This window comes from Drosophila subpulchrella, unplaced genomic scaffold, assembly GCF_014743375.2.
Source record: "Drosophila subpulchrella strain 33 F10 #4 breed RU33 unplaced genomic scaffold, RU_Dsub_v1.1 Primary Assembly Seq53, whole genome shotgun sequence".
Lineage (NCBI taxonomy): Eukaryota > Metazoa > Arthropoda > Insecta > Diptera > Drosophilidae > Drosophila > Drosophila subpulchrella.
The window spans coordinates 922,850-932,257 of record NW_023665690.1 but is presented as its reverse complement, the minus strand read 5'-3'; the positions used below and the strand labels follow the sequence as shown (position 1 = coordinate 932,257).

General features: G+C 39.4%; 1 pseudogene; it reads left to right on the top strand.

Annotated features, from left to right (window-relative positions):
- The first annotated feature begins 506 nt into the window (after window positions 1–506).
- LOC119562506 lies at window positions 507–659 on the top strand (annotated as a pseudogene).
- Window positions 660–9,408: the final 8,749 nt, after the last annotated feature.

Here is a 9,408-nt window from a genome sequence, read left to right as displayed (position 1 = left end):
AAAACAATGACAAAAGTATATGAATTGAACTTCGAATTGCTCCCACATCTACTGTATTCGCCAGATATGGCTCCCAGCGATAACTGGCTGTTCGCAGACCTGAAAATAATGCTCGCCGGTAAGAAAATTCCCACGAATGAAGAGGTTATCGCTGAAACTGAGGCCTTTTTTGAGGCAAAAGATAAATCGTTCTACAAAATTGGTATTGAAATGTTAGAGCGCTGGAATGATTGCGTTGCTCTTGATGGAGATTACTTTGATGAATAAAGCTAATTTTGAACAAAAAAAAACGTGTTTTCATTATAAGGCCCGGGACTTTTCAGCCCATGTGTTATATTGAACTATTTGATATATTATTGGTTATATGAAACTAAGACATTTCGCAGCATTCGTTTTAGGTATAAAAATCAATTTATTGAAGGAATTGATATATGCCAGTAAAATGGTGTATTTTTAATTTCTTTCAATAAAAACATATATGACAAAATTAACAAACCAATATATAAAACTCTGAGCGGTGGATCACTCGGCTCATGGGTCGATGAAGAACGCAGAAAACTGTGTGTCATCGTGTGAACTGCAGGACACATGAACATCGACATTTTGAACGCATATCGCAGTCCATGCTTTTATGTACTTTAATTAATTTTATAGTGCCGCTTGGACTACATATGGTTGAGGGTTGTAAGACTATGCTAATCAAGTTGTTTATACAAATTTTAAAATGAAATTTTATAAGCATATGGTATATTATTGGATAATAATAATTTAATTATTATATTATTCATAATATTAACAAATATATGAAAAACATTATCTCACATTAGTAAATAATTTGAATGTGAAAAGCGAAGAGAAATATTTTCTTTTTCAATCAAATAATACTGAGAAATGTCTAGCATAAAAAATTTATCTAGAATTGTCTTTTATTAACGATTAGAAAATAGAAAGCCGTTGACATTATTATTATTCTTCGTTGATTCGTTAGACCAAACAAATGCCATACAAATATATAAAATATATAACGAATTTAATAAAATGTTTTATCATTATATATAAAGAATTAATTGCAAATAAAAGTTATACACAACCTCAACTCATATGGGACTACCCCCTGAACTTAAGCATATTAATTATGGGAGGAAAAGAAACTAACCAGGATTTTCTTAGTAGCGGCGAGCGAAAAGAAATCAGTTCAGCACTAAGTCACTTTGTCTATATGGCAAATGTGAGATGCAGTGTATGGAGCGTCAATATTCTAGTATGAGAAATTAACGATTTAAGTCCTTCTTAAATGAGGCCATTTACCCATAGAGGGTGCCAGGCCCGTATAACGTTAATGATTACTAGATGATGTTTCCAAAGAGTCGTGTTGCTTGATAGTGCAGCACTAAGTGGGTGGTAAACTCCATCTAAAACTAAATATAACCATGAGACCGATAGTAAACAAGTACCGTGAGGGAAAGTTGAAAAGAACTCTGAATAGAGAGCCCGATGAACCTGAATATCCGTTATGGAAAATTCATCATTAAAATTGTAATATTTAAACAATATTATGATAATAGTGTGCATTTTTTCCATATAAGGACATTGTAATCTATTAGCATACAAAATTTATCATAAAATATAACTTATAGTTTATTCAAATTAATTTGCTTGCATTTTAACACAGAATAAATGTTATTAATTTGATAAAGTGCTGATAGATTTATATGAATACAGTGCGTTAATTTTTCGGAATTATATAATGGCATAATTATCATTGATTTTTGTGTTTATTATATGCACTTGTATGATTAACAATGCGAAAGATTCAGGATACCTTCGGGACCCGTCTTGAAACACGGACCAAGGAGTCTAACATATGTGCAAGTTATTGGGATATAAACCTAATAGCGTAATTAACTTGACTAATAATGGGATTAGTTTTTTAACTATTTATAGCTAATTAACACAATCCCGGGGCGTTCTATATAGTTATGTATAATGATATTTATATTACTTATGCCTCTAACTGGAACGTACCTTGAGCATATATGCTGTGACTTGAAAGGTGGTGAACTATACTTGATCAGGTTGAAGTCAGGGGAAACCCTAATGAAAGATCGAAACAGTTCTGACGTGCAAATCGATTGTCAGAATTGAGTATAGGGGCGAAAGACCAATCGAACCATCTAGTAGCTGGTTCCTTCCGAAGTTTCCCTCAGGATAGATGGTGCATTTTAATGTTATATAAAATAATCTTATCTGGTAAAGCGAATGATTAGAGGCCTGAGGGTTGAAACGATCTTAACCTATTCTCAAACTTTAAATGGGTAAGAACCTTAACTTTCTTGATATGAAGTTCAAGGTTATGATATAATGTGCCCAGTGGGCCACTTTTGGTAAGCAGAACTGGCGCTGTGGAATGAACCAAACGTAATGTTACGGTGCCCAAATTAATAACTCATACAGATACCATGAAAGGCGTTGGTTGCTTAAAACAGCAGGACGGTGATCATGGAAGTCGAAATCCGCTAAGGAGTGTGTAACAACTCACCTGCCGAAGCAACTAGCCCTTAAAATGGATGGCGCTTAAGTTGTATACCTATACATTACCGCTAAAGTAGATGATTTATATTAGATGATTTAGATGATTTATAAATTTTGAAACTTTAGTGAGTAGGAAGGTACAATGGTACGCGCAGAAGTGTTTGGCGTAAGCCTGCATGGAGCTGCCATTGGTACAGATCTTCGTGGTAGTAGCAAATAATTGAATGAGACCTTGGAGGACTGAAGTGGAGAAGGGTTTCGTGTGAACAGTGGTTGATCACGAGTTAGTCGGTCCTAAGTTCAAGGCGAAAGCCGAAAATTTTCAAGTAAAACACAAATGCCACACAAATATATTATATTATATAAGTCAAGCTAATTAATATACTTGAATAATTTTGAACGAAAAAGAATACGGTTCCAATTCCGTAACCTGTTGAGTATCCGTTTGTTATTAATTATGGGCCTCGTGCTCATCCTGGCAACAGGAACGACCATAAAGAAGCCGTCGAGAGATATCGGAAGAGTTTTCTTTTCTGTTTTATAGCCGTACTACCATGGAAGTCTTTCGCAGAGAGATATGGTAGATGCACTAGAAGAGCATGACATATACTGTTGTGTCGATATTTTCTCCTCGGACCTTGAAAATTTATGGTGGGGACACGCAAACTTCTCAACAGGCCGTACCAATATCCGCAGCTGATCTCCAAGGTGAAGAGTCTCTAGTCGATAGAATAATGCAGGTAAGGGAAGTCGGCAAATTAGATCCGTAACTTCGGGATAAATAATTGGGTTAAACCAATTAATTCTTATTAATTATAACGATTATCAATTAACAATCAATTCAGAACTGGCACGGACTTGGGGAATCCGACTGTCTAATTAAAACAAAGCATTGTGATGGCCCTAGCGGGTGTTGACACAATGTGATTTCTTCCCAGTGCTCTGAATGTTAAAGTGAAGAAATTCAAGTAGGCGCGGGTCAACGGCGGGAGTAACCATGACTCTCGTAAGGGAACTCGAATTTAGGTATGCTGAAGGGGAATATTATTCTGTAATTCATAAGTCATATCTTCGGATGTGCAGAAGGGGAATATTATTCTGTAATTCATAAGTCATATCTAGATTCAAGTCGACTCAAAACCTCCTCGTGGTGTTCCCCGGTAATGTTAAACAGCTTGCTTTACTGTTTAACAGCCAATTTGAGCGGCGAATATATTTCCCATAGGGCTGGTTACCCTTTGGGAAATTAACATATTGGAACTACAAATTATAATGTAAATTGGCCTCGGATATTAGTGGAAAATTCGTTGACGACTCGACCCCCTGTGGATCTCTTCCCAGGGGATGCCCAATATGAACCAAGTGCAGAGGCTACTCCAGTCGGAGTACCATGTACAGTATGTGACCGGTCCTTTACAAGCAAAAGAGGTTTTGGTGTTCACATGAGATCTCAACACCCAGACTAACTTGATGATATTCGTCGACGTGTTGATATCAAGGCAAGATGGTGTGAGGAAGAGAAGATGATGATGGCAAGAAAGGAGGTTGAGCTCACGGCAAATGATGTAAGACACATTAACAAGCAACTAGCGGTATTTTTCACGTCCCGTAGCGTCGAAGAAATTAAAAAGCTGAGACAGAGGGGCGATTACAAGGAGAAAATCGAGCAGATAAGGGGGCAATCTGCTCTCGTCCCAGAAGTTGCAAATCTAACCATACGGCACCGCCCTAGTAATAGTGAGCAAAGCCCCCAAGTACCAACGTCTGAAACGTCTCCAATCACACCATTTGAACAGTCGAACAGTGGAATCTAGTTGGCGCTACGCGGGTATAGCCCCGTAGTTTGTCCTTCCAAATGGAGAGCCCAAGAACTGCAAACTATCATTGATAGGGCGCAGATCGAGGGGAAGGAAACCACTCTCCAGTGCTTATCCGCCTATGTCCAGGGAATTTTTCCGACACAGGGTGCAAGACGCACGCTGACGAGGCCGGCACGTCGGCCTCGGAATAGGAAAGAAAGCAGAAGGCAGCAGTACGCTGTCATTCAGCGAAACTGGGATAAGCATAGAGGAAGGTGCATTAAGTCAATACTTGAGGAAACTGATGAGTCGGTAATGCCAAACCGAGAATTTATGGAACCCTATTGGAGAAAGGTAATGACTCAGTCTAGCCCAAGCTCTTGCGAAACATAGTGACAACTCCAGTTCACTCGCTTGAGAGGGTATGGTCCGCTATTACAAAGCGCGAACTTAGGGCATCAAGAGTCGCTTTATCTAGCTCTCCGGGGCCTGACGGAATAGCTCCAAAATCTGCTCAGGAGGTGCCGTCAGGCGTTATGCTTCGCATAATGAACCTAATTCTATGGTGCAGTAAACTACCACGCTTTTTCCGGCTGGCCAGAACCATCTTCATTCCGAAGACGGGGACGGCAATGCGACCGCAAAACTTTCGTCCAATATCGGTGCCATCAGTCTTGATAAGACAGCTAAATGCAATATTGGCAGCCCGGTTGACCTCATCAGTTGATTGGGACCCGCGTCAGCGGGGCTTCTTACCAACAGACGTATGCGCCGATAATGCGACGTTAGTCGACTTAGTCCTAAGAAATAGCCATAAAAGCTATAAATCTTGCTACATAGACAATCTGGATGTAAGCAAGGCATTTGACTCTTTGTCTCATGCATCTATATATAATACCCTAAAAGCTTATGGCGTACCGAAGGACTTCGTCGACTACGTACAAAGTTCGTACGAGGTTGGTGTCCTGCTAGAGGAGTGAAGCAGGGTGACCCTTTGTCTCCTATTCTATTTAATCTGGTCATTGACCGGTTACTTAGAGCCTTCCCCAACGAAATTGGTACCAAGGTTGGAACTGCCATGACAAACGCGGCCGCGTTTGCAGACGATTTGGTCCTTTTTGCGGACACTCGAATGGGGCTTCAACTACTGCTTGACAAGACAGTTAGCTATCTGGCTACTGTTGGACTCACCCTTAATGCTGACAAGTGTTTCACTATCGGCATTAAGGGTCAGCCGAAACAGAAGTGTACTGTGTTAGATCCACATACCTTCCAAGTAGGCTTGAACGGGTGTCCGGCATTAAAGCGAACTAACGAGTGGAAGTATTTAGGTATCATTTTCAATGCAAACGGGAGAGTGAAGTGCAACCCAGCCGAGGACATTGGTCCAAAGCTATAAAGGTTGTCACAAGCTCCTCTTAAGCCACAACAGAAGATATTTGCCCTTCGAACCGTCCTTATCCCACAACTCTATCACAAGCTTACCCTTGGGAGTGTGACGATAGGTGTGTTACGAAAATCCGACAAATTGATACGATTCTATGTGCGTAAATGGCTAGATTTACCACCGGATGTGCCAATAGCATTCGTTCATGCCCCCCCAAAGTGTGGGGGACTCGGGATTCCATCACTAAGATGGATGGCTCCGATGCTTCGACTAAGACGACTGAGCAATATAAAATGGCCTCACTTCGAGCAATCCGAAGTGGCCAGCTCTTTCATCGAAGACGATATGCAAAGGGCCCGAGTTAGACTGCTAGCTGAACAAAGTGAAATGCTAACACGTCCGGCAATATAAGAGTATTGGGCAAATAGATTGTTCGTGTCTGTTGATGGCAACGTGAAGCGGGCCATTATGGTCCACAACACGGATGGGTTAGTCAACCCACGCGTTTGCTAACAGGAAAGGAATATAGAGACGGAATTAAACTGCGGATAAATGCCCTACCAACGAAGTCTCGTACTACGAGGGGAAGGCACGAATTGGATCGACAGTGTCGTGCAGGATGTGATGCTCCCGAAACATCAACCACATCATGCAAAAATGCTATCGCTCGCATGGGAGGCGGGTAGCTAGACACAACTGCGTAGTAAATCGAATCAAGAGGGGACTTGAGGAGAGAGGCTGAGTGGTCATTGTTGAGCCAAGTCTGCAGGGCGAGTCCGGCCTCAATAAACCCGACCTGGTCACAGTGCTCTTGAAGCAGAAGCAGGGTTTTTGAAAATGGATGGAAGGTTTTTGAACGTAGAGTTTTCCTACATGAGCTCTAGTTTCAGAATTTTCAAACAGCGAAATCATACCTGATCCTATTTTAAAGATACATGTGTATATATCTTCATATGTATACTCTAAGTGGATTATAAATAAGTCTGCACAGATAATAATTTCAAATACAGATTAAATGTGTTTTATATATTTCTTTTGTATTGTTTTAGTTAATTTAGAGTTGGATTAATTAGTTTAATAAGACATCTTGTCAGAAAAAATTTAAATACTTGAATATACCACTTTCAGCGTAACCCGGGACCAACGGCGTGGACGTAGTGGTAATCTGGACCCATATTTATACCCGTTACTCGTAGAGTAAAAGGGTATACTAGATTCGTCGGAAAGTATGTAACAGGCAGAAGGAAGCGTTTCCGACCCCATAAAGTATATATATTCTTGATCAGGATCACTAGCCGAGTCGATCTAGCCATGTCCGTCTGTCCGTCTGTCCGTCTGTCCGTCTGTCCGTCTGTCCGTCTGTCTGTCCGTCCGGATGAACGCTGAGATCTCGGAAACTATAAAAGCTAGGCTATTGAGATTAGGCGTGCAGATTCCTGAGCTTCTTACGCAGCGCAAGTTTGTTTCAGCAGAGTGCCACGCCCACTCTAACGCCCACAAACCGCCCAAAACTGTGGCTCCTACAGTTTTCATGCTAGAATACAAATTTTAACTGAAATGTCTTGTTCTAATCAATACCTATCGATTGACCCAAAAAAAAGTTTGCCACGCCCACTTGAACGCCCACAAACCGCCCACAAACTTCAAAAAATGGTAAATATGAACGCGGATATCTTGGAAAATATCAAAGATTGAGAAATGGGATTTCAGATTTAGATTCCTTAGGCTTAAGCGCAGCGCAATTTTGTCACGCGAATATGCCACGCCCACTAGAACGCCTACAAACCGCCCAAACCTGTGGCGCCCACAATTTTCACGCTACATCAAAAATTTTAACTGAAATTTATTGGTCTTGTCAATACCTATCGATTAATCCAAAAAAAATTTTGCCACGCCCACTCTAACGCCCACAACGCTTAAATCTGTCTACCGCCGGTAGGTGGCGCATTTCAATCTCGCTTTGCTGCTTGCATATCTCCATTTTCCTTTGGTCCCTTTAGCTGAGTAACGGGTATCTGATAGTCGAGGTACTCGACTATAGCGTTCTTCCTTGTTTTTTTTGTAATTTTTTGATTTTTATTATATTTTTTTGTATTTTGTTTTTTTTATTTTGTTTTCGTTTTGTTTTTAATGTGGTTTTTCGTTTATCGAGAAATGTTCAAATGATGAAAAATAAAATAAAATGACGTCTGGTGCTACAGATAAATACGTCATTATTATATAAAAATTTGAGAAATAACAATCCTTTTTGGAATCGGAATTTCGATTATACATTGAGTGATGAAAATTCTACAACTGCTCTGAAAAGCCTCTCTAAGTATAATTCGTCTTCGATAGTATTAATTTTATACCTCTCCCAAGTTTGAGAGAATTCGCGGTGGAGTGACTCCCCACTTTGCTCAGACCAATACCCTAGTCCATTATTGTGTTCTATGAACTGAAGACATTCTTTAATGTGAGTTTTTAATACATGTATTTTCAATGTTATAGAGACGTCTTCAATTTCATGTAAAGCATCTAAAGCTTCGTTAAGCTCATTTAAATGAATATCCAGTTCTGGTCCTACTTTACCAGATGTGAAACTGCAATCGACAACTTTATTCATTATCACAAAAGCATTGAAAAAGGGTATGATTTTCAAATAACCGACTTTTTCATATATCTCAGGATCTTTTAGTTTGTGAGCTTCTTTTAAAAGTTTCCTACATGCGTTGCCTTCGAAACAATCTCCGTGGTAGTTTTTGGAAATAAGTTTTAACTTTTTCGGCCAGATCAAAGCTTTCTCTTTACCCAAAAGGGGTACTAAACCCTTCCAAAATAGATGATTTACTAAACCCATCAACACATGTAATTCAGGAATAACGCATTTTTCTAACACGGTGGCATCATCACTTTCTGTGAATAGAGGAGAGTTGATAGTACTGTGAAACTCTTTGCTGTTTTTCTTATTTCTACCAGAAAGATCGAACTGTTCGAAATCATTTCTTAAATCTCCGAAAGTTTTTAGTCTCGTGACATTGGTTTTTAAATTATTTGCATCCGAACTACAATGAGAACTGCTTACATCCTCCTGCGTAGGAGTCTTATTTTCTCTCAGGTCGTCGAGTGAAATGAAACAGTAGGGGCAAGGAAACATTGCAGATGCTGTCTGTTGGCCATTTATGATAAGCAACAATTTGAAATCCGAAACGAACTTAAAGGGAATATTATTTATTTTAGTGATTTCAAACAAAAGTTTAACATTTTCATATGTTTCCTTAATCTTAGGAACAATGCATAGCAACACAACTCGTTTCACGCTCATCAATTTCGCTTTCTTACTTGCGCTACCACCTTCGAAATACAGACATCTTCGATTCCTATTCTGAATTGTTGAATCATCATCATCATCGTAATCACAGTTTTCTTGAAATATTGATAGAGAAATTTTGAAAAATCCGCCACCCCCGTCGGCCATTGCTTTAACACAAACGTTTCCCTGAAATTTTCTCTCTGTAACAACTGCATCAAAAAGTTCTTCTGCATCTGTGTAAACTACTGGTCTTTCTTCTTTTTTTCTATCGTCACAATCAAAAGAGTATTTACCTTTTTTATAAATATTTTGTAAAATTTTAGATTGCCCTGACATGTGCTTACTGTAATCAGCGGGTACTGACTTTCTCCCAACTTTTGATCTTAGAAAGTTAGCAA